Genomic DNA, 22,258 nt, shown 5'->3' on the forward strand with positions numbered 1-22,258 from the left:
AGGGCCAGCCTTAGAGGGCAGCCTTAAAGGGTCAGCTTAAAGGTCCAGCTTTAGAGGGCCGGCTTAAAGGGCCAGCCTTAAAGGGCCATCCTTAGAGGGCCAGCCTTAAAGGGCCAGCCTTAAAGGGCCAGTCTTAGAGGGCCAGCCTTAGAGGGCAGCCTTAAAGGGTCAGCTAAAAGGGCCAGCCTTGGAGGGCCAGCTTTAGAGGGCCGGCTTAAAGGGCCAGCCTTAAAGGGCCAGCCTTTGAGGGCCAGCCTTACAGGGCCAGCTTAGAGGGCCAGCCTTAACGGGCCAGCCTTAGAGGGCCAGCCTTAAAGGGCCATCCTTAAAGGGCCAGCCTTAGAGGGCCAGCCTTAGAGGGCCAGCCTTAGAAGGCCAGCCTTCGAGGGCCAGCCGGCTTAAAGTGTTAGCTTAAAGTGCCAGCCTTAAAGGGCCAGCCTTGGAGGGCCAGCCTTAAAGGGCCAGCCTTGGAGGGCCAGCCTTAAAGGGCCATCCTTAGAGGGCCAGCCTTAAAGGGCCAGCCTTAAAGGGCCAGTCTTAGAGGGCAGCCTTAAAGGGTCAGCTAAAAGGGCCAGCCTTGGAGGGCCAGCTTTAGAGGGCCGGCTTAAAGGGCCAGCCTTAATGGGCCAGCCTTAGAGGGCCAACCTTAAAGGGCCAGCCTTAAAGGGCCAGCTTAGAGGGCCAGCCTTAAAGGGTCAGCTTAAAGGGCCAGCCTTGGAGGGCCAGCTTTAGAGGGCCGGCTTAAAGGGCCAGCCTAAAAGGGCCAGCCTTTGAGAGCCAGCCTTACAGGGCCAGCTTAGAGGGCCAGCCTTAACGGGCCAGTCTTAGAGGGCCAGCCTTAAAGGGCCATCCTTAAAGGGCCAGCCTTAAAGGGCCAGCCTTAGAGGGCCAGCCTTAGAGGGCCAGCCTTAGAGGGCCAGCCTTAGAAGGCCAGCCTTCGAGGGCCAGCCGGCTTAAAGTGTTAGCTTAAAGTGCCAGCCTTAAAGGGCCAGCCTTGGAAGGCCAGCCTTAAAGGGCCAGCCTTGGAGGGCCAGCCTTAAAGGGCCATCCTTAAAAGGCCACCCTTACAGGGCCAGCTTAAAGGGCCAGCTTAAAGGGCCAGCCTTAGAGGGCCAGCCTTAAAGGGCCAGCCTTAAAGGGCCAGCCTTAGAGGGCCAGCCTTAAAGGGCCAGCCTTAGAGGGCCAGCCTTAGAGGGCCAGGCTTAAAGGGCCAGCTTAAAGGGCCAAACTTAGAGGGCCAGCCTTAGAGGGCCAGCCTTAGAGGGCCAGCCTTAAAGGGCCATCCTTAGAGGGCCAGCCTTAGAGGGCCAGCCTTAGAGAGCGAGCCTTAAAGGGCCAGCTTAAAGGGCCAGCCTTAGAGGGCCAGCCTTAGAGGGCCAGCCTTAGAGGGCCAGCCTTAAAGGGCCAGCCTTAAAGGGCCAGCCTTAAAGGGCCATCCTTAAAGGGCCAGCCTTAAAGGGCCAGCCTTAAAGGGCCATCCTTAAAGGGCCATCCTTCAAGGGCCATCCTTAAAGGGCCAGCCTTAGAGGGCCAGCCTTAAAGGACCAGCCTTAGAGGGCCAGCCTTAGAGGGCCTGGCTTAAAGGGCCAGCCTTAGAGGGCCAGCTTAAAGGGCCAGCCTTAGAGGGCCAGCCTTAAAGGGCCAGCCATAGAGGGCCAGCCTTAGAGGGCCAGCCTTAAAGGCCAATCCTTAAAGGGCCATCCTTAAAGGGCCAGCCTTAAAGGGCCAGCCTTAGAGGGCACGGCTTAGAGGGCCGGCCTTAAAGGGCCATCCTTAAAGGGCCACCCTTAGAGGGCCAGCCTTACAGGGCCAGCTTAAAGGGCCGACCTTAGAGGGCCGACCTTAGAGGGCCAGCCTTAGAGGGCCAGCCTTAAAGGGCCAGCCTTAGAGGGCCAGCCTTAGAGGGCCAGCTATACAGGGCCAGCTTTACAGGGCCAGCCTTAAAGGGCCAACCTTAGAGGGCCAGGCTTAGAGGGCCAGGCTTAGAGGGCCAGCCTTAAAGGGCCATCCTGAAAGGGCCGGCCTTAGAGGGCCAGCCTTACAGGGCCAGCTTAAAGGGCCGACCTTAGAGGGCCAGCTTAAAGGGCCAGCCTTAGAGGGCCAGCCTTAAATTGCCAGCTTAAAGGGCCAGCCTTAAAGGGCCATCCTGAATGGGCCAGCCTTAGAGGGCCAGCCTTAAAGGGCCAGCTTAAAGGGCCAGCCTTAGAGGGCCAGCCTTATAGGGCCAGCCTTAGAGGGCCAGCTTAAAGGGCCAGCCTTAGAGGGCCAGCCTTAGAGGGCCATCCTTAAAGGGCCATCCTTAAAGTGCCAGCCTTAAAGGGCCAGCCTTAGAGGGCCAGCCTTAGAGGGCCAGCTTAAAGGGCCAGCCTTAGAGTGCCAGCCTTAGAGGGAGCGTTAGAGGGCCAGCCTTAGAGGGCAGCCTTAAAGGGTCAGCTTAAAGGTCCAGCTTTAGAGGGCCGGCTTAAAGGGCCAGCCTTGGAGGGCCAGCTTTAGAGGGCCAGCCTTAAAGCGCCAGCCTTAAAGGGCCATCCTTAGAGGGCCAGCCTTAAAGGGCCAGCCTTAAAGGGCCAGTCTTAGAGGGCCAGCCTTAGAGGGCAGCCTTAAAGGGTCAGCTAAAAGGGCCAGCCTTGGAGGGCCAGCTTTAGAGGGCCGGCTTAAAGGGCCAGCCTTAAAGGGCCAGCCTTTGAGGGCCAGCCTTACAGGGCCAGCTTAGAGGGCCAGCCTTAACGGGCCAGCCTTAGAGGGCCAGCCTTAAAGGGCCATCCTTAAAGGGCCAGCCTTAGAGGGCCAGCCTTAGAGGGCCAGCCTTAGAAGGCCAGCCTTCGAGGGCCAGCCGGCTTAAAGTGTTAGCTTAAAGTGCCAGCCTTAAAGGGCCAGCCTTGGAGGGCCAGCCTTAAAGGGCCAGCCTTGGAGGGCCAGCCTTAAAGGGCCATCCTTAGAGGGCCAGCCTTAAAGGGCCAGCCTTAAAGGGCCAGTCTTAGAGGGCAGCCTTAAAGGGTCAGCTAAAAGGGCCAGCCTTGGAGGGCCAGCTTTAGAGGGCCGGCTTAAAGGGCCAGCCTTAATGGGCCAGCCTTAGAGGGCCAACCTTAAAGGGCCAGCCTTAAAGGGCCAGCTTAGAGGGCCAGCCTTAAAGGGTCAGCTTAAAGGGCCAGCCTTGGAGGGCCAGCTTTAGAGGGCCGGCTTAAAGGGCCAGCCTTAAAGGGCCAGCCTTTGAGAGCCAGCCTTACAGGGCCAGCTTAGAGGGCCAGCCTTAACGGGCCAGCCTTAGAGGGCCAGCCTTAAAGGGCCATCCTTAAAGGGCCAGCCTTAAAGGGCCAGCCTTAGAGGGCCAGCCTTAGAGGGCCAGCCTTAGAGGGCCAGCCTTAGAAGGCCAGCCTTCGAGGGCCAGCCGGCTTAAAGTGTTAGCTTAAAGTGCCAGCCTTAAAGGGCCAGCCTTGGAAGGCCAGCCTTAAAGGGCCAGCCTTGGAGGGCCAGCCTTAAAGGGCCATCCTTAAAAGGCCACCCTTACAGGGCCAGCTTAAAGGGCCAGCTTAAAGGGCCAGCCTTAGAGGGCCAGCCTTAAAGGGCCAGCCTTAAAGGGCCAGCCTTAGAGGGCCAGCCTTAAAGGGCCAGCCTTAGAGGGCCAGCCTTAGAGAGCGAGCCTTAAAGGGCCAGCTTAAAGGGCCAGCCTTAGAGGGCCAGCCTTAGAGGGCCAGCCTTAGAGGGCCAGCCTTAGAGGGCCAGCCTTAAAGGGCCAGCCTTAGAGGGCCAGCCTTAGAGGGCCAGCCTTAAAGGGCCAGCCTTAAAGGGCCAGCCTTAAAGGGCCATCCTTAAAGGGCCAGCCTTAAAGGGCCAGCCTTAAAGGGCCATCCTTAAAGGGCCATCCTTCAAGGGCCATCCTTAAAGGGCCAGCCTTAGAGGGCCAGCCTTAAAGGACCAGCCTTAGAGGGCCAGCCTTAGAGGGCCTGGCTTAAAGGGCCAGCCTTAGAGGGCCAGCTTAAAGGGCCAGCCTTAGAGGGCCAGCCTTAAAGGGCCAGCCTTAGAGGGCCAGCCTTAGAGGGCCAGCCTTAAAGGCCAATCCTTAAAGGGCCATCCTTAAAGGGCCAGCCTTAAAGGGCCAGCCTTAGAGGGCACGGCTTAGAGGGCCGGCCTTAAAGGGCCATCCTTAAAGGGCCACCCTTAGAGGGCCAGCCTTACAGGGCCAGCTTAAAGGGCCGACCTTAGAGGGCCGACCTTAGAGGGCCAGCCTTAGAGGGCCAGCCTTAAAGGGCCAGCCTTAGAGGGCCAGCCTTAGAGGGCCAGCTATACAGGGCCAGCTTTACAGGGCCAGCCTTAAAGGGCCAACCTTAGAGGGCCAGGCTTAGAGGGCCAGGCTTAGAGGGCCGGCCTTAAAGGGCCATCCTGAAAGGGCCGGCCTTAGAGGGCCAGCCTTACAGGGCCAGCTTAAAGGGCCGACCTTAGAGGGCCAGCTTAAAGGGCCAGCCTTAGAGGGCCAGCCTTAAATTGCCAGCTTAAAGGGCCAGCCTTAAAGGGCCATCCTGAATGGGCCAGCCTTAGAGGGCCAGCCTTAAAGGGCCAGCTTAAAGGGCCAGCCTTAGAGGGCCAGCCTTATAGGGCCAGCCTTAGAGGGCCAGCTTAAAGGGCCAGCCTTAGAGGGCCAGCCTTAGAGGGCCATCCTTAAAGGGCCATCCTTAAAGTGCCAGCCTTAAAGGGCCAGCCTTAGAGGGCCAGCCTTAGAGGGCCAGCTTAAAGGGCCAGCCTTAGAGTGCCAGCCTTAGAGGGAGCGTTAGAGGGCCAGCCTTAGAGGGCAGCCTTAAAGGGTCAGCTTAAAGGTCCAGCTTTAGAGGGCCGGCTTAAAGGGCCAGCCTTGGAGGGCCAGCTTTAGAGGGCCAGCCTTAAAGGGCCAGCCTTAAAGGGCCATCCTTAGAGGGCCAGCCTTAAAGGGCCAGCCTTAAAGGGCCAGTCTTAGAGGGCCAGCCTTAGAGGGCAGCCTTAAAGGGTCAGCTAAAAGGGCCAGCCTTGGAGGGCCAGCTTTAGAGGGCCGGCTTAAAGGGCCAGCCTTAAAGGGCCAGCCTTTGAGGGCCAGCCTTACAGGGCCAGCTTAGAGGGCCAGCCTTAACGGGCCAGCCTTAGAGGGCCAGCCTTAAAGGGCCATCCTTAAAGGGCCAGCCTTAGAGGGCCAGCCTTAGAGGGCCAGCCTTAGAAGGCCAGCCTTCGAGGGCCAGCCGGCTTAAAGTGTTAGCTTAAAGTGCCAGCCTTAAAGGGCCAGCCTTGGAGGGCCAGCCTTAAAGGGCCAGCCTTGGAGGGCCAGCCTTAAAGGGCCATCCTTAGAGGGCCAGCCTTAAAGGGCCAGCCTTAAAGGGCCAGTCTTAGAGGGCCAGCCTTAGAGGGCAGCCTTAAAGGGTCAGCTAAAAGGGCCAGCCTTGGAGGGCCAGCTTTAGAGGGCCGGCTTAAAGGGCCAGCCTTAATGGGCCAGCCTTAGAGGGCCAACCTTAAAGGGCCAGCCTTAAACGGCCAGCTTAGAGGGCCAGCCTTAAAGAGTCAGCTTAAAGGGCCAGCCTTGGAGGGCCAGCTTTAGAGGGCCGGCTTAAAGGGCCAGCCTTAAAGGGCCAGCCTTTGAGAGCCAGCCTTACAGGGCCAGCTTAGAGGGCCAGCCTTAACGGGCCAGCCTTAGAGGGCCAGCCTTAAAGGGCCATCCTTAAAGGGCCAGCCTTAAAGGGCCAGCCTTAGAGGGCCAGCCTTAGAGGGCCAGCCTTAGAGGGCCAGCCTTAGAAGGCCAGCCTTCGAGGGCCAGCCGGCTTAAAGTGTTAGCTTAAAGTGCCAGCCTTAAAGGGCCAGCCTTGGAAGGCCAGCCTTAAAGGGCCAGCCTTGGAGGGCCAGCCTTAAAGGGCCATCCTTAAAAGGCCACCCTTAGAGGGCCAGCCTTACAGGGCCAGCTTAAAGGGCCAGCATTAGAGGGCCAGCCTTAAATGGCCAGCTTAAAGGGCCAGCCTTAGAGGGCCAGCCTTACAGGGCCATCTTTAAGGGCCATCTTAAAGGGCCAGCCTTAGAGGGCCAGCCTTAAAGGGCCAGCCTTAGAGGGCCAGCCTTAGAGGGCCAGCCTTAGAGGGCCAGCCTTAGAGGGCCAGCCTTAGAGGGCCAGCTGAAAGGGCTAGCCTTACAGGGCCAGCCTTAAAGCTCTAGCCTTAAAGGGCCAGCCTTAGAGGGCCAGCCTTAGACGGCCAGCCTTAAAGGGCCAGCCTTAAAGGCCCATCCTTAAAGGGCCATCCTTAAAGGGCCAGCCTTAAAGGGCCATCCTTAAAGGGCCATTCTTAAAGGGCCAGGCTTAGAGGGCCAGCCTTAGAAGGCCAGCCTTAAAGGGCCAGCCTTACAGGGCCAGCTTAAAGGGCCAGCCTTAGAGGGCCAGCCTTAAAGGGCCAGCTTAAAGGGCCAGCTTAAAGGGCCAGCCTTAGAGGGCCAGCCTTACAGGGCCAGCTTAAAGGGCCAGTATTAGAGGGCCAGCCTTAAATGGCCAACTTAAAGGGCCAGCCTTAGAGGGCCAGCCTTAGAGGACCAGCCTTAAAGGGCCAGCCTTAGAGGGCCAGCCTTAAAGGGCCAGACTTAGAGGGCCAGCCTTACAGGGCCAGCTTAAAGGGCCAGCTTAAAGGGCCAGCCTTAAAGGGCCAGCCTTAAAGGGCCAGCCTTAGAGGGCCAGCCTTAGAGGGCCAGTCTTAGAGGGCCAGCATTAGAGGGCCAGCCTTAGAGGGCCAGCCTTAGAGGGCCAGCTTTAGAGGGCCTGCCTTAAAGGGCCAGCCTTAAAGGGCCATCCTGAAAGGGCCATCCTGAAAGGGCCATCCTGAAAGGGCCATCCTGAAAGGGCCAGCCTTAGAGGGCCAGCCTTACATGGCCGACCTTAGAGGGCCAGCCTTACAGGGCCAGCTTAAAGGGCCATCTTAAAGGGCCAGCCTTAGAGGGCCAGCCTTAAAGGGCCAGCCTTAGAGGGCCAGCCTTAGAGGGCCAGCCTTAGAGGGCCAGCCTTAAAGGGCCTGCTTAAAGGGCCAGCCTTAGAAGGCCAGCCTTAGAGGGCCAGCTTAAAGGGCCAGCCTTACAGGGCCAGCCTTAAAGCTCTAGCCATAAAGGCCCAGCTTAAAGTGCCAGCCTTAAAGGGCCATCCTTAAAGGTCCAGCCTTAAAGGGCCAGCCTTAGAGGGCCAGCCTTAGAAGGCCAGCCTTCAAGGGCCAGCCTTAAAGGGCCAGCCTTAAAAGGCCAGCCTTAGAGGCCCAGCCTTACAGGGCCAGCTTAAGGGGCCAGCCTTAGAGGGCCAGCCTTAAAGGGCCAGCTTAAAGGGCCAGCCTTAGAGGGCCAGCATTAGAAGGCCAACCTTAAAGGGCCAACCTTAAAGGGCCAGCTTAAAGGGCCAGCCTTAGAGGGCCAGCCTTAGAGGGCCAGCTTAAAGGGCCAGCCTTACAGGGCCAGCCTTAAAGCTCTAGCCTTAAAGGGCCAGCTTAAAGTGCCAGCCTTAGAGGGCCAGCCTTAAAGGGCCAGCCTTAAAGGGCCAGCCTTAGAAGGCCAGCCTTAAAGGGCCAGCCTTAAAGGGCCAGCCTTAGAGGGCCAGCCTTACAGGGCCAGCTTAAAGGGCCAGCTTAAGGGGCCAGCCTTAGAGGGCCAGCCTTAGAGGGCCAGCTTAAAGGGCCAGCCTTAGAGGGCCAGCCTTAAAGGGCCAGCTTAAAGGGCCAGCCTTAGAGGGCCAGCATTAGAGGGCCAACCTTAAAGGGCCAACCTTAAAGGGCCAGCTTAAAGGGCCAGCCTTAGAGGGCCAGCCTTAGAGGGCCAGCCTTAGAGGGCAGCCTTAAAGGGTCAGCTTAAAAGGCCAGCCTTGGAGGGCCAGCTTTAGAGGGCCAGCTTAAAGGGCCAGCCTTGGAGGGCCAGCTTTAGAGGGCCAGCCTTAAAGGGGCAGCCTTAGAGGGCCAGCCTTAAAGGGCCAGTCTTAAAGGGCCAGCCTTAGAGGGCCAGCCTTAAAGTGCTAGCCTTAGAGGGCCAGCCTTAAAGGGCCAGCCTTAAAGGGCCAGCCTTAGAGCGCCAGCCTTAAAGAGCCAACCTTAGAGGGCCAGCCTTAGAAGGCCAGCGAGGGCCAGCCTTAAAGGGACAGTCTTAGAGGGCCAGCCTTAGAGGGCAGCCTTAAAGGGTCAGCTTAAAGGGCCAGCCTTGGAGGAACAGCTTTAGAGGGCCGGCTTAAAGGGCCAGCCTTAATGGGCCAGCCTTAGAGGGCCAACCTTAAAGGGCCAGCTTAGAGGAACAGCTTAGAGGGCCAGCCTTAAAGGGTCAGCTTAAAGGGCCAGCCTTGGAGAGCCAGAGGGCCTGCTTAAAGGGCCAGCCTTAAAGGGCCAGCCATAAAGGGCCAGCCTTAAAGGGCCAGCCTTAAAGGGCCAGCCTTACAGGGCCAGCTTAGAGGGCCAGCTTAGAGGGCCAGCCTTAAAGGGCCAGCTTAGAGGGCCAGCTTAGAGGGCCAGCCTTAGAGGGCCAGCCTTACAGGGCCAGCCTTAAAGCTCTAGCCATAAAGGGCCAGCTTAAAGTGCCAGCCTTAGAGGGCCAGCCTTAAAGGGCCAGCCTTAAAGGGCCATCCTTTAAGGGCCATCCTTAAAGGGCCATCCTTAAAGGTCCAGCCTTAAAGGGCCAGCCTTAGAGGGCCAGCCTTAGAAGGCCCGCCTTAAAGGGCCAGCCTTAAAGGGCCAGCCTTAAAGGGCCAGCCTTAAAAGGCCAGCCTTAGAGGGCCAGCCTTACAGGGCCAGCTTAAAGGGCCAGCTTAAGGGGCCAGCCTTAGAGGGCCAGCCTTAAAGGGCCAGCTTAAAGGGCCAGCCTTAGAGGGCCAGCATTAGAAGGCCAACCTTAAAGGGCCAACCTTAAAAGGCCAGCTAAAAGGGCCAGCCTTAGAGGGCCAGCCTTAGAAGGCCAGCCTTAAAGGGCCAGCCTTAGAGGGCCAGCCTTACAGGGCCAGCTTAAAGGGCCAGCTTAAGGGGCCAGCCTTAGAGGGCCAGCCTTAGAGGGTCAGCCTTAAAGGGCCAGCTTAAAGGGCCAGCCTTAGAGGGCCAGCATTAGAGGGCCAACCTTAAAGGGCCAACCTTAAAGGACCAGCTTAAAGGGCCAGCCTCAGAGGGCCAGCCTTAGAGGGCCAGCCTTAGAGGGCCATTCTTATAGGGCCAGCTTAAAGAGCCAGCCTTAGAGGGCCAGCCTTAGAGGGCCAGCCTTAAAGGGCCAGCCTTAAAGGGCCAGCCTTAGAGGGCCAGCCTTAGAGGGCCAGCCTTAGAGGGCCAGCCTTAGAGGGTCAGCTTAAAAGGCCAGCCTTGGAGGGCCAGCTTTAGAGGGCCAGCATTAGAGGGCCAGCCTTAAAGGGCAGCCTTAGAGGGCCAGCCTTAAAGGGCCAGTTTTAAAGGGCCAGCCTTAGAGGGCCAGCCTTAAAGTGCTAGCCTTAGAGGGCCAGCCTTAAAGGGCCAGCCTTAAAGGGCCAGCCTTAAAGGGCCAGCCTTAGAGCGCCAGCCTTAAAGGGCCAACCTTAGAGGGCCAGCCTTAGAAGGCCAGCGAGGGCCAGCCTTAAAGGGCCAGTCTTAGAGGGCCAGCCTTAGAGGGCAGCCTTAAAGGGTCAGCTTAAAGGGCCAGCCTTGGAGGGCCAGCTTTAGAGGGCCGGCTTAAAGGGCCAGCCTTAATGGGCCAGCCTTAGAGGGCCAACCTTAAAGGGCCAGCCTTAAAGGGACAGCTTAGAGGAACAGCTTAGAGGGCCAGCCTTAAAGGGTCAGCTTAAAGGGCCAGCCTTGGAGGGCCAGAGGGCCGGCTTAAAGGGCCAGCCTTAAAGGGCCAGCCATAAAGGGCCAGCCTTTGAGGGCCAGCCTTAAAGGGCCAGCTTAGAGGGCCAGCTTAGAGGGCCAGCCTTAGAGGGCCAGCCTTAGAGGGCCAGCTTAAACGGCTAGCCTTACAGGGCCAGCCTTAAAGCTCTAGCCTTAGAGGGCCAGCCTTAGAGGGCCAGCCTTAGAAGGCCAGCCTTAAAGGGCCAGCTTAAAGGGCCAGCTTTAGAGGGCCAGCCTTAGAGGGCCAGCCTTAAAGGGCCAGCTTAAAGGGCCAGCTTAAAGGGCCAGCCTTAGAGGGCCAGCCTTACAGGGCCAGCTTAAAGGGCCAGCTTAAAGGGCCAGCATTAGAGGGCCAGCCTTAAATGGCCTGCTTAAAGGGCCAGCCTTAGAGGGCCAGCCTTACAGGGCCAGCTTAAAGGGCCTGCTTAAAGGGCCTGCTTAAAGGGCCAGCCTTAAAGGGCCAGCCTTAGAGGGCCAGCCTTAGAGGGCCAGCCTTAATGGGGAAGCCTTAAAGGGCCAGCCTTAAAGGGCCATCCTTAAAGGGCCATCCTTAAAGGGCCAGCCTTACGGGGCCAGCCTTAGAAGGCCAGCCTTAAAGGGCCAGCCTTAAAGGGCCAGCCTTAGAGGGCCAGCCTTACAGGGCCAGCTTAAAGGGCCAGCTTAAGGGGCCAGCCTTAGAGGGCCAGCCTTAGAGGGCCAGCCTTAGAGGGCCAGCCTTAATGGGCCAGCCTTAAAGGGCCATCCTTTAAGGGCCATCCTTAAAGGGCCAGCCTTAGAGGGCCAGCCTTAGAGGGCCAGCCTTAGAAGGCCAGCCTTAGAAGGCCAGCCTTAAAGGGCCAGCCTTAAAGGGCCAACCTTAGAGGGCCAGCCTTACAGGGCCAGCCTTAAAGGGCCAGCCTTAGAGGGCCAGCCTTACAGGGCCAGCTTAAAGGGCCAGCTTAAGGGGCCAGCCTTTGAGGGCCAGCCTTAGAGGGCCAGCTTAAAGGGCCAGCCTTAGAGGGCCAGCCTTAAAGGGCCAGCTTAAAGGGCCAGCCTTAGAGGGCCAGCATTAGAGGGCCAACCGTAAAAGGGCCAACCTTAAAGGGCCAGCTTAAAGGGCCAGCCTTAGAGGGCCAGCTTAAAGGGCCAGCCTTACAAGGCCAGCCTTAGAGGGCCAGCCTTAGAGGGCCAGCCTTACAGGGTCAGCTTAAAGGGCCAGCCTTGGAGGGCCAGTTTTAGAGGGCCGGCTTAAAGGGCCAGCCTTGGAGGGCCAGCCTTGGAGGGCCAGCCTTGGAGGGCCAGCCTTAGAGGGCCAGCCTTAAAGGGCCAGCCTTAGAGGGCCAGCCTTAGAGTGCCAGCCTTAAAGGGCCAGCTTAAAGGGTCAGCCTTAGAGGGCCAGCATTAGAGGGCCACCCTTAAAGGGCCAACCTTAAAGGGCCAGCTTAAAGGGCCAGCCTTAGAGGGCCATTCTTATAGGGCCAGCTTAAAGAGCCAGCCTTAGAGGGCCAGCCTTAGAGGGCCAGCCTTAAAGGGCCAGCTTAAAGGGCCACCTTAAAAGGCCAGCCTTAGAGGGCCAGCCTTAGAGGGCCAGCCTAAAAGGGCCAGCCTTAAAGGGCCATCCTTAGAGGGCCAGCCTTAAAGGGCCAGCCTTAAAGGGCCATCCTTAAAGGGCCAGCCTTAGAGGGCCAGCCTTACAGGGCAGGCTTAAAGGGCCGACCTTAGAGGGCCAGCCTTAAAGGGCAAGCTTAGAGGGCCAGCCTTAGAGGGCCAGCCTTAGAAGGCCAGCCTTAAAGGGCCAGCCTTAAAGGGCCAGCCTTAAAGGGCCAGCCTTAGAGGGCCAGCCTTAGAGGGCCAGTCTTAGAGGGCCAGCATTAGAGGGCCAGCCTTAGAGGGCCAGCCTTAGAGGGCCAGCTTTAGAGGGCCTGCCTTAAAGGGCCAGCCTTAAAGGGCCATCCTGAAAGGGCCATCCTGAAAGGGCCATCCTGAAAGGGCCAGCCTTAGAGGGCCAGCCTTACATGGCCGACCTTAGAGGGCCAACCTTAAAGGGCCAGCTTAGAGGAACAGCTTAGAGGGCCAGCCTTAAAGGGTCAGCTTAAAGGGCCAGCCTTGGAGAGCCAGAGGGCCTGCTTAAAGGGCCAGCCTTAAAGGGCCAGCCATAAAGGGCCAGCCTTAAAGGGCCAGCCTTAAAGGGCCAGCCTTACAGGGCCAGCTTAGAGGGCCAGCTTAGAGGGCCAGCCTTAAAGGGCCAGCTTAGAGGGCCAGCTTAGAGGGCCAGCCTTAGAGGGCCAGCCTTACAGGGCCAGCCTTAAAGCTCTAGCCATAAAGGGCCAGCTTAAAGTGCCAGCCTTAGAGGGCCAGCCTTAAAGGGCCAGCCTTAAAGGGCCATCCTTTAAGGGCCATCCTTAAAGGGCCATCCTTAAAGGTCCAGCCTTAAAGGGCCAGCCTTAGAGGGCCAGCCTTAGAAGGCCCGCCTTAAAGGGCCAGCCTTAAAGGGCCAGCCTTAAAGGGCCAGCCTTAAAAGGCCAGCCTTAGAGGGCCAGCCTTACAGGGCCAGCTTAAAGGGCCAGCTTAAGGGGCCAGCCTTAGAGGGCCAGCCTTAAAGGGCCAGCTTAAAGGGCCAGCCTTAGAGGGCCAGCATTAGAAGGCCAACCTTAAAGGGCCAACCTTAAAAGGCCAGCTAAAAGGGCCAGCCTTAGAGGGCCAGCCTTAGAAGGCCAGCCTTAAAGGGCCAGCCTTAGAGGGCCAGCCTTACAGGGCCAGCTTAAAGGGCCAGCTTAAGGGGCCAGCCTTAGAGGGCCAGCCTTAGAGGGTCAGCCTTAAAGGGCCAGCTTAAAGGGCCAGCCTTAGAGGGCCAGCATTAGAGGGCCAACCTTAAAGGGCCAACCTTAAAGGACCAGCTTAAAGGGCCAGCCTCAGAGGGCCAGCCTTAGAGGGCCAGCCTTAGAGGGCCATTCTTATAGGGCCAGCTTAAAGAGCCAGCCTTAGAGGGCCAGCCTTAGAGGGCCAGCCTTAAAGGGCCAGCCTTAAAGGGCCAGCCTTAGAGGGCCAGCCTTAGAGGGCCAGCCTTAGAGGGCCAGCCTTAGAGGGTCAGCTTAAAAGGCCAGCCTTGGAGGGCCAGCTTTAGAGGGCCAGCATTAGAGGGCCAGCCTTAAAGGGCAGCCTTAGAGGGCCAGCCTTAAAGGGCCAGTTTTAAAGGGCCAGCCTTAGAGGGCCAGCCTTAAAGTGCTAGCCTTAGAGGGCCAGCCTTAAAGGGCCAGCCTTAAAGGGCCAGCCTTAAAGGGCCAGCCTTAGAGCGCCAGCCTTAAAGGGCCAACCTTAGAGGGCCAGCCTTAGAAGGCCAGCGAGGGCCAGCCTTAAAGGGCCAGTCTTAGAGGGCCAGCCTTAGAGGGCAGCCTTAAAGGGTCAGCTTAAAGGGCCAGCCTTGGAGGGCCAGCTTTAGAGGGCCGGCTTAAAGGGCCAGCCTTAATGGGCCAGCCTTAGAGGGCCAACCTTAAAGGGCCAGCCTTAAAGGGACAGCTTAGAGGAACAGCTTAGAGGGCCAGCCTTAAAGGGTCAGCTTAAAGGGCCAGCCTTGGAGGGCCAGAGGGCCGGCTTAAAGGGCCAGCCTTAAAGGGCCAGCCATAAAGGGCCAGCCTTTGAGGGCCAGCCTTAAAGGGCCAGCTTAGAGGGCCAGCTTAGAGGGCCAGCCTTAGAGGGCCAGCCTTAGAGGGCCAGCTTAAACGGCTAGCCTTACAGGGCCAGCCTTAAAGCTCTAGCCTTAGAGGGCCAGCCTTAGAGGGCCAGCCTTAGAAGGCCAGCCTTAAAGGGCCAGCTTAAAGGGCCAGCTTTAGAGGGCCAGCCTTAGAGGGCCAGCCTTAAAGGGCCAGCTTAAAGGGCCAGCTTAAAGGGCCAGCCTTAGAGGGCCAGCCTTACAGGGCCAGCTTAAAGGGCCAGCTTAAAGGGCCAGCATTAGAGGGCCAGCCTTAAATGGCCTGCTTAAAGGGCCAGCCTTAGAGGGCCAGCCTTACAGGGCCAGCTTAAAGGGCCTGCTTAAAGGGCCTGCTTAAAGGGCCAGCCTTAAAGGGCCAGCCTTAGAGGGCCAGCCTTAGAGGGCCAGCCTTAATGGGGAAGCCTTAAAGGGCCAGCCTTAAAGGGCCATCCTTAAAGGGCCATCCTTAAAGGGCCAGCCTTACGGGGCCAGCCTTAGAAGGCCAGCCTTAAAGGGCCAGCCTTAAAGGGCCAGCCTTAGAGGGCCAGCCTTACAGGGCCAGCTTAAAGGGCCAGCTTAAGGGGCCAGCCTTAGAGGGCCAGCCTTAGAGGGCCAGCCTTAGAGGGCCAGCCTTAATGGGCCAGCCTTAAAGGGCCATCCTTTAAGGGCCATCCTTAAAGGGCCAGCCTTAGAGGGCCAGCCTTAGAGGGCCAGCCTTAGAAGGCCAGCCTTAGAAGGCCAGCCTTAAAGGGCCAGCCTTAAAGGGCCAACCTTAGAGGGCCAGCCTTACAGGGCCAGCCTTAAAGGGCCAGCCTTAGAGGGCCAGCCTTACAGGGCCAGCTTAAAGGGCCAGCTTAAGGGGCCAGCCTTTGAGGGCCAGCCTTAGAGGGCCAGCTTAAAGGGCCAGCCTTAGAGGGCCAGCCTTAAAGGGCCAGCTTAAAGGGCCAGCCTTAGAGGGCCAGCATTAGAGGGCCAACCGTAAAAGGGCCAACCTTAAAGGGCCAGCTTAAAGGGCCAGCCTTAGAGGGCCAGCTTAAAGGGCCAGCCTTACAAGGCCAGCCTTAGAGGGCCAGCCTTAGAGGGCCAGCCTTACAGGGTCAGCTTAAAGGGCCAGCCTTGGAGGGCCAGTTTTAGAGGGCCGGCTTAAAGGGCCAGCCTTGGAGGGCCAGCCTTGGAGGGCCAGCCTTGGAGGGCCAGCCTTAGAGGGCCAGCCTTAAAGGGCCAGCCTTAGAGGGCCAGCCTTAGAGTGCCAGCCTTAAAGGGCCAGCTTAAAGGGTCAGCCTTAGAGGGCCAGCATTAGAGGGCCACCCTTAAAGGGCCAACCTTAAAGGGCCAGCTTAAAGGGCCAGCCTTAGAGGGCCATTCTTATAGGGCCAGCTTAAAGAGCCAGCCTTAGAGGGCCAGCCTTAGAGGGCCAGCCTTAAAGGGCCAGCTTAAAGGGCCACCTTAAAAGGCCAGCCTTAGAGGGCCAGCCTTAGAGGGCCAGCCTAAAAGGGCCAGCCTTAAAGGGCCATCCTTAGAGGGCCAGCCTTAAAGGGCCAGCCTTAAAGGGCCATCCTTAAAGGGCCAGCCTTAGAGGGCCAGCCTTACAGGGCAGGCTTAAAGGGCCGACCTTAGAGGGCCAGCCTTAAAGGGCAAGCTTAGAGGGCCAGCCTTAGAGGGCCAGCCTTAGAAGGCCAGCCTTAAAGGGCCAGCCTTAAAGGGCCAGCCTTAAAGGGCCAGCCTTAGAGGGCCAGCCTTAGAGGGCCAGTCTTAGAGGGCCAGCATTAGAGGGCCAGCCTTAGAGGGCCAGCCTTAGAGGGCCAGCTTTAGAGGGCCTGCCTTAAAGGGCCAGCCTTAAAGGGCCATCCTGAAAGGGCCATCCTGAAAGGGCCATCCTGAAAGGGCCAGCCTTAGAGGGCCAGCCTTACATGGCCGACCTTAGAGGGCCAGCCTTACAGGGCCAGCTTAAAGGGCCATCTTAAAGGGCCAGCCTTAGAGGGCCAGCCTTAAAGGGCCAGCCTTAGAGGGCCAGCCTTAGAGGGCCAGCCTTAGAGGGCCAGCCTTAAAGGGCCAGCTTAAAGGGCCAGCCTTAGAGGGCCAGCCTTAGAGGGCCAGCTTAAAGGGCCAGCCTTACAGGGCCAGCCTTAAAGCTCTAGCCATAAAGGCCCAGCTTAAAGTGCCAGCCTTAGAGGGCCAGCCTTAAAGGGCCAGCCTTAAAGGGCCATCCTTAAAGGGCCATCCTTAAAGGTCCAGCCTTAAAGGGCCAGCCTTAGAGGGCCAGCCTTAGAAGGCCAGCCTTCAAGGGCCAGCCTTAAAGGGCCAGCCTTAAAAGGCCAGCCTTAGAGGGCCAGCCTTACAGGGCCAGCTTAAGGGGCCAGCCTTAGAGGGCCAGCCTTAAAGGGCCAGCTTAAAGGGCCAGCCTTAGAGGGCCAGCATTAGAAGGCCAACCTTAAAGGGCCAACCTTAAAGGGCCAGCTTAAAGGGCCAGCCTTAGAGGGCCAGCCTTAGAGGGCCAGCTTAAAGGGCCAGCCTTACAGGGCCAGCCTTAAAGCTCTAGCCTTAAAGGGCCAGCTTAAAGTGCCAGCCTTAGAGGGCCAGCCTTAAAGGGCCAGCCTTAAAGGGCCAGCCTTAGAAGGCCAGCCTTAAAGGGCCAGCCTTAAAGGGCCAGCCTTAGAGGGCCAGCCTTACAGGGCCAGCTTAAAGGGCCAGCTTAAGGGGCCAGCCTTAGAGGGCCAGCCTTAGAGGGCCAGCTTAAAGGGCCAGCCTTAGAGGGCCAGCCTTAAAGGGCCAGCTTAAAGGGCCAGCCTTAGAGGGCCAGCATTAGAGGGCCAACCTTAAAGGGCCAACCTTAAAGGGCCAGCTTAAAGGGCCAGCCTTAGAGGGCCAGCCTTAGAGGGCCAGCCTTAGAGGGCAGCCTTAAAGGGTCAGCTTAAAAGGCCAGCCTTGGAGGGCCAGCTTTAGAGGGCCAGCTTAAAGGGCCAGCCTTGGAGGGCCAGCTTTAGAGGGCCAGCCTTAAAGGGGCAGCCTTAGAGGGCCAGCCTTAAAGGGCCAGTCTTAAAGGGCCAGCCTTAGAGGGCCAGCCTTAAAGTGCTAGCCTTAGAGGGCCAGCCTTAAAGGGCCAGCCTTAAAGGGCCAGCCTTAGAGCGCCAGCCTTAAAGGGCCAACCTTAGAGGGCCAGCCTTAGAAGGCCAGCGAGGGCCAGCCTTAAAGGGACAGTCTTAGAGGGCCAGCCTTAGAGGGCAGCCTTAAAGGGTCAGCTTAAAGGGCCAGCCTTGGAGGAACAGCTTTAGAGGGCCGGCTTAAAGGGCCAGCCTTAATGGGCCAGCCTTAGAGGGCCAACCTTAAAGGGCCAGCTTAGACGAACAGCTTAGAGGGCCAGCCTTAAAGGGTCAGCTTAAAGGGCCAGCCTTGGAGAGCCAGAGGGCCTGCTTAAAGGGCCAGCCTTAAAGGGCCAGCCATAAAGGGCCAGCCTTAAAGGGCCAGCCTTAAAGGGCCAGCCTTACAGGGCCAGCTTAGAGGGCCAGCTTAGAGGGCCAGCCTTAAAGGGCCAGCTTAGAGGGCCAGCTTAGAGGGCCAGCCTTAGAGGGCCAGCCTTACAGGGCCAGCCTTAAAGCTCTAGCCATAAAGGGCCAGCTTAAAGTGCCAGCCTTAGAGGGCCAGCCTTAAAGGGCCAGCCTTAAAGGGCCATCCTTTAAGGGCCATCCTTAAAGGGCCATCCTTAAAGGTCCAGCCTTAAAGGGCCAGCCTTAGAGGGCCAGCCTTAGAAGGCCCGCCTTAAAGGGCCAGCCTTAAAGGGCCAGCCTTAAAGGGCCAGCCTTAAAAGGCCAGCCTTAGAGGGCCAGCCTTACAGGGCCAGCTTAAAGGGCCAGCTTAAGGGGCCAGCCTTAGAGGGCCAGCCTTAAAGGGCCAGCTTAAAGGGCCAGCCTTAGAGGGCCAGCATTAGAAGGCCAACCTTAAAGGGCCAACCTTAAAAGGCCAGCTAAAAGGGCCAGCCTTAGAGGGCCAGCCTTAGAAGGCCAGCCTTAAAGGGCCAGCCTTAGAGGGCCAGCCTTACAGGGCCAGCTTAAAGGGCCAGCTTAAGGGGCCAGCCTTAGAGGGCCAGCCTTAGAGGGTCAGCCTTAAAGGGCCAGCTTAAAGGGCCAGCCTTAGAGGGCCAGCATTAGAGGGCCAACCTTAAAGGGCCAACCTTAAAGGACCAGCTTAAAGGGCCAGCCTCAGAGGGCCAGCCTTAGAGGGCCAGCCTTAGAGGGCCATTCTTATAGGGCCAGCTTAAAGAGCCAGCCTTAGAGGGCCAGCCTTAGAGGGCCAGCCTTAAAGGGCCAGCCTTAAAGGGCCAGCCTTAGAGGGCCAGCCTTAGAGGGCCAGCCTTAGAGGGCCAGCCTTAGAGGGTCAGCTTAAAAGGCCAGCCTTGGAGGGCCAGCTTTAGAGGGCCAGCATTAGAGGGCCAGCCTTAAAGGGCAGCCTTAGAGGGCCAGCCTTAAAGGGCCAGTTTTAAAGGGCCAGCCTTAGAGGGCCAGCCTTAAAGTGCTAGCCTTAGAGGGCCAGCCTTAAAGGGCCAGCCTTAAAGGGCCAGCCTTAAAGGGCCAGCCTTAGAGCGCCAGCCTTAAAGGGCCAACCTTAGAGGGCCAGCCTTAGAAGGCCAGCGAGGGCCAGCCTTAAAGGGCCAGTCTTAGAGGGCCAGCCTTAGAGGGCAGCCTTAAAGGGTCAGCTTAAAGGGCCAGCCTTGGAGGGCCAGCTTTAGAGGGCCGGCTTAAAGGGCCAGCCTTAATGGGCCAGCCTTAGAGGGCCAACCTTAAAGGGCCAGCCTTAAAGGGACAGCTTAGAGGAACAGCTTAGAGGGCCAGCCTTAAAGGGTCAGCTTAAAGGGCCAGCCTTGGAGGGCCAGAGGGCCGGCTTAAAGGGCCAGCCTTAAAGGGCCAGCCATAAAGGGCCAGCCTTTGAGGGCCAGCCTTAAAGGGCCAGCTTAGAGGGCCAGCTTAGAGGGCCAGCCTTAGAGGGCCAGCCTTAGAGGGCCAGCTTAAACGGCTAGCCTTACAGGGCCAGCCTTAAAGCTCTAGCCTTAGAGGGCCAGCCTTAGAGGGCCAGCCTTAGAAGGCCAGCCTTAAAGGGCCAGCTTAAAGGGCCAGCTTTAGAGGGCCAGCCTTAGAGGGCCAGCCTTAAAGGGCCAGCTTAAAGGGCCAGCTTAAAGGGCCAGCCTTAGAGGGCCAGCCTTACAGGGCCAGCTTAAAGGGCCAGCTTAAAGGGCCAGCATTAGAGGGCCAGCCTTAAATGGCCTGCTTAAAGGGCCAGCCTTAGAGGGCCAGCCTTACAGGGCCAGCTTAAAGGGCCTGCTTAAAGGGCCAGCCTTAAAGGGCCAGCCTTAGAGGGCCAGCCTTAGAGGGCCAGCCTTAATGGGGAAGCCTTAAAGGGCCAGCCTTAAAGGGCCATCCTTAAAGGGCCATCCTTAAAGGGCCAGCCTTACGGGGCCAGCCTTAGAAGGCCAGCCTTAAAGGGCCAGCCTTAAAGGGCCAGCCTTAGAGGGCCAGCCTTACAGGGCCAGCTTAAAGGGCCAGCTTAAGGGGCCAGCCTTAGAGGGCCAGCCTTAGAGGGCCAGCCTTAGAGGGCCAGCCTTAATGGGCCAGCCTTAAAGGGCCATCCTTTAAGGGCCATCCTTAAAGGGCCAGCCTTAGAGGGCCAGCCTTAGAGGGCCAGCCTTAGAAGGCCAGCCTTAGAAGGCCAGCCTTAAAGGGCCAGCCTTAAAGGGCCAACCTTAGAGGGCCAGCCTTACAGGGCCAGCCTTAAAGGGCCAGCCTTAGAGGGCCAGCCTTACAGGGCCAGCTTAAAGGGCCAGCTTAAGGGGCCAGCCTTTGAGGGCCAGCCTTAGAGGGCCAGCTTAAAGGGCCAGCCTTAGAGGGCCAGCCTTAAAGGGCCAGCTTAAAGGGCCAGCCTTAGAGGGCCAGCATTAGAGGGCCAACCGTAAAAGGGCCAACCTTAAAGGGCCAGCTTAAAGGGCCAGCCTTAGAGGGCCAGCTTAAAGGGCCAGCCTTAGAAGGCCAGCCTTAGAGGGCCAGCCTTAGAGGGCCAGCCTTACAGGGTCAGCTTAAAGGGCCAGCCTTGGAGGGCCAGTTTTAGAGGGCCGGCTTAAAGGGCCAGCCTTGGAGGGCCAGCCTTGGAGGGCCAGCCTTGGAGGGCCAGCCTTAGAGGGCCAGCCTTAAAGGGCCAGCCTTAGAGGGCCAGCCTTAGAGTGCCAGCCTTAAAGGGCCAGCTTAAAGGGCCAGCCTTAGAGGGCCAGCATTAGAGGGCCAACCTTAAAGGGCCAACCTTAAAGGGCCAGCTTAAAGGGCCAGCCTTAGAGGGCCATTCTTATAGGGCCAGCTTAAAGAGCCAGCCTTAGAGGGCCAGCCTTAGAGGGCCAGCCTTAAAGGGCCAGCTTAAAGGGCCACCTTAAAAGGCCAGCCTTAGAGGACCAGCCTTAGAGGGCCAGCCTAAAAGGGCCAGCCTTAAAGGGCCATCCTTAGAGGGCCAGCCTTAAAGGGCCAGCCTTAAAGGGCCATCCTTAAAGGGCCAGCCTTAGAGGGCCAGCCTTACAGGGCAGGCTTAAAGGGCCGACCTTAGAGGGCCAGCCTTAAAGGGCAAGCTTAGAGGGCCAGCCTTAGAGGGCCAGCCTTAGAAGGCCAGCCTTAAAGGGCCAGCCTTAGAGGGCCAGCCTTAGAGGGTCAGCTTAAAAGGCCAGCCTTGGAGGGCCAGCTTTAGAGGGCCAGCTTAAAGGGCCAGCCTTGGAGGGCCAGCTTTAGAGGGCCAGCCTTAGAGGGCCAGCCTTAAAGGGCCAGCTTAGAAGGCCAGCCTTAGAGGGCCAGCCTTTAAGGGCCAGCCTTAGAGGGCCAGCCTTAGAAGGCCAGCCTTCGAGGGCCAGTCGGCTTAAAGGGTTAGCTTAAAGTGCCAGCCTTAAAGGGCCAGCCTTAGAGGGCCAGCCTTAAAGGGCCATCCTTAAAGGGCCACCCTTAGAGGGCCAGCCTTACAGGGCCAGCTTAAAGGGCCGACCTTAGAGGGCCGACCTTAGAGGGCCAGCCTTAGAGGGCCAGCCTTAAAGGGCCAGCCTTAAAGGGCCAGCCTTACAGGGCCAGCCTTAGAGGGCCAGCCTTAGAGGGCCAGCCGGCTTAAAGGGTTAGCTTAAAGTGCCAGCCTTAGAGGGCCAGCCTTAGAGGGCCAGCCTTAGAGGGCCAGCCTTAGAGGGCCAGCCTTAGAGGGCCAGCCTTAGAGGGCCAGCTTAAAGGGCCAGCCTTACAGGGCCAGCCTTAAAGCTCTAGCCTTAAAGGGCCAGCTTAAAGTGCCAGCCTTAAAAGGCCATCCTTAAAGGGCCAGCCTTAGAGGGCCAGCCTTAATGGGCCAGCCTTAAAAGGCCATCCTTAAAGGGCCAGCCTTAGAGGGCCAGCCTTAGAGGGCCAGCCTTAGAAGGCCATCCTTAAAGGGCCAGCCTTAAAGGGCCAGCCTTAAAGGGCCAGCCTTAAAGGGCCAGCCTTAAAGGGCCAGCCTTAGAGGGCCAGCCTTAGAGGGTCAGCTTAAAAGGCCAGCCTTGGAGGGCCAGCTTTAGAGGGCCAGCTTAAAGGGCCAGCCTTGGAGGGCCAGCTTTAGAGGGCCAGCTTAAAGGGCCAGCCTTGGAGGGCCAGCTTTAGAGGGCCAGCCTTAAAGGGCAGCCTTAGAGGGCCAGCCTTAAAAGGCCAGTCTTAAAGGGCCAGCCTTAGAGGGCCAGCCTTAAAGTGCTAGCCTTAGAGGGCCAGCCTTAAAGGGCCAGCCTTAATGGGCCAGCCTTAGAGCGCCAGCCTTAAAGGGCCAACCTTAGAGGGCCAGCCTTAGAAGGCCAGCCTAAAAGGGCCAGCCTTAAAGGGCCATCCTTAGAGGGCCAGCTTTAGAGGGCCGGCTTAAAGGGCCAGCCTTAATGGGCCAGCTTAGAGGGCCAGCCTTAGAAGGCCATCCTTAGAGGGCCAGCTTTAGAGGGCCAACCTTAAAGGGCCAGCCTTAAAGGGCCAGTTTAGAGGAACAGCTTAGAGGGCCAGCCTTAAAGGGTCAGCTTAAAGGGCCAGCCTTGGAGGGCCAGAGGGCCGGCTTAAAGGGCCAGCCTTAAAGGGCCAGCCATAAAGGGCCAGCCTTAAAGGGCCAGCCTTTGAGGGCCAGCCTTAAAGGGCCAGCCTTTGAGGGCCAGCCTTACAGGGCCAGCTTAGAGGGCCAGCCTTAAAGGGCCAGCCTTAAAGGGCCAGCTTAGAGTGCCAGCTTAGAGGGCCAGCCTTAGAGGGCCAGCCTTAGAGGGCCAGCTTAAACGGCTAGCCTTACAGGGCCAGCCTTAAAGCTCTAGCCTTAGAGGGCCAGCCTTAGAGGGCCAGCCTTAGAAGGCCAGCCTTAAAGGGCCAGCTTAAAGGGCCAGCTTTAGAGGGCCAGCCTTAGAGGGCCAGCCTTAAAGGGCCAGCTTAAAGGGCCAGCTTAAAGGGCCAGCTTAAAGGGCCAGCCTTAGAGGGCCAGCCTTACAGGGCCAGCTTAAAGGGCCAGCTTAAAGGGCCAGCTTAAAGGGCCAGCATTAGAGGGCCAGCCTTAAATGGCCTGCTTAAAGGGCCAGCCTTAGAGGGCCAGCCTTACAGGGCCAGCTTAAAGGGCCTGCTTAAAGGGCCTGCTTAAAGGGCCAGCCTTAGAGGGCCAGCCTTAGAGGGCCAGCCTTAGAGGGCCAGCCTTAATGGGCCAGCCTTAAAGGGCCAGCCTTAAAGGGCCATCCTTAAAGGGTCATCCTTAAAGGGCCAGCCTTAAAGGGCCAGCCTTACGGGGCCAGCCTTAAAGGGCCAGCTTT

The sequence above is a fragment of the Doryrhamphus excisus genome, unplaced genomic scaffold (genome assembly GCF_030265055.1).
Source record: "Doryrhamphus excisus isolate RoL2022-K1 unplaced genomic scaffold, RoL_Dexc_1.0 HiC_scaffold_26, whole genome shotgun sequence".
Classification (NCBI taxonomy): Eukaryota; Metazoa; Chordata; class Actinopteri; order Syngnathiformes; family Syngnathidae; genus Doryrhamphus; species Doryrhamphus excisus.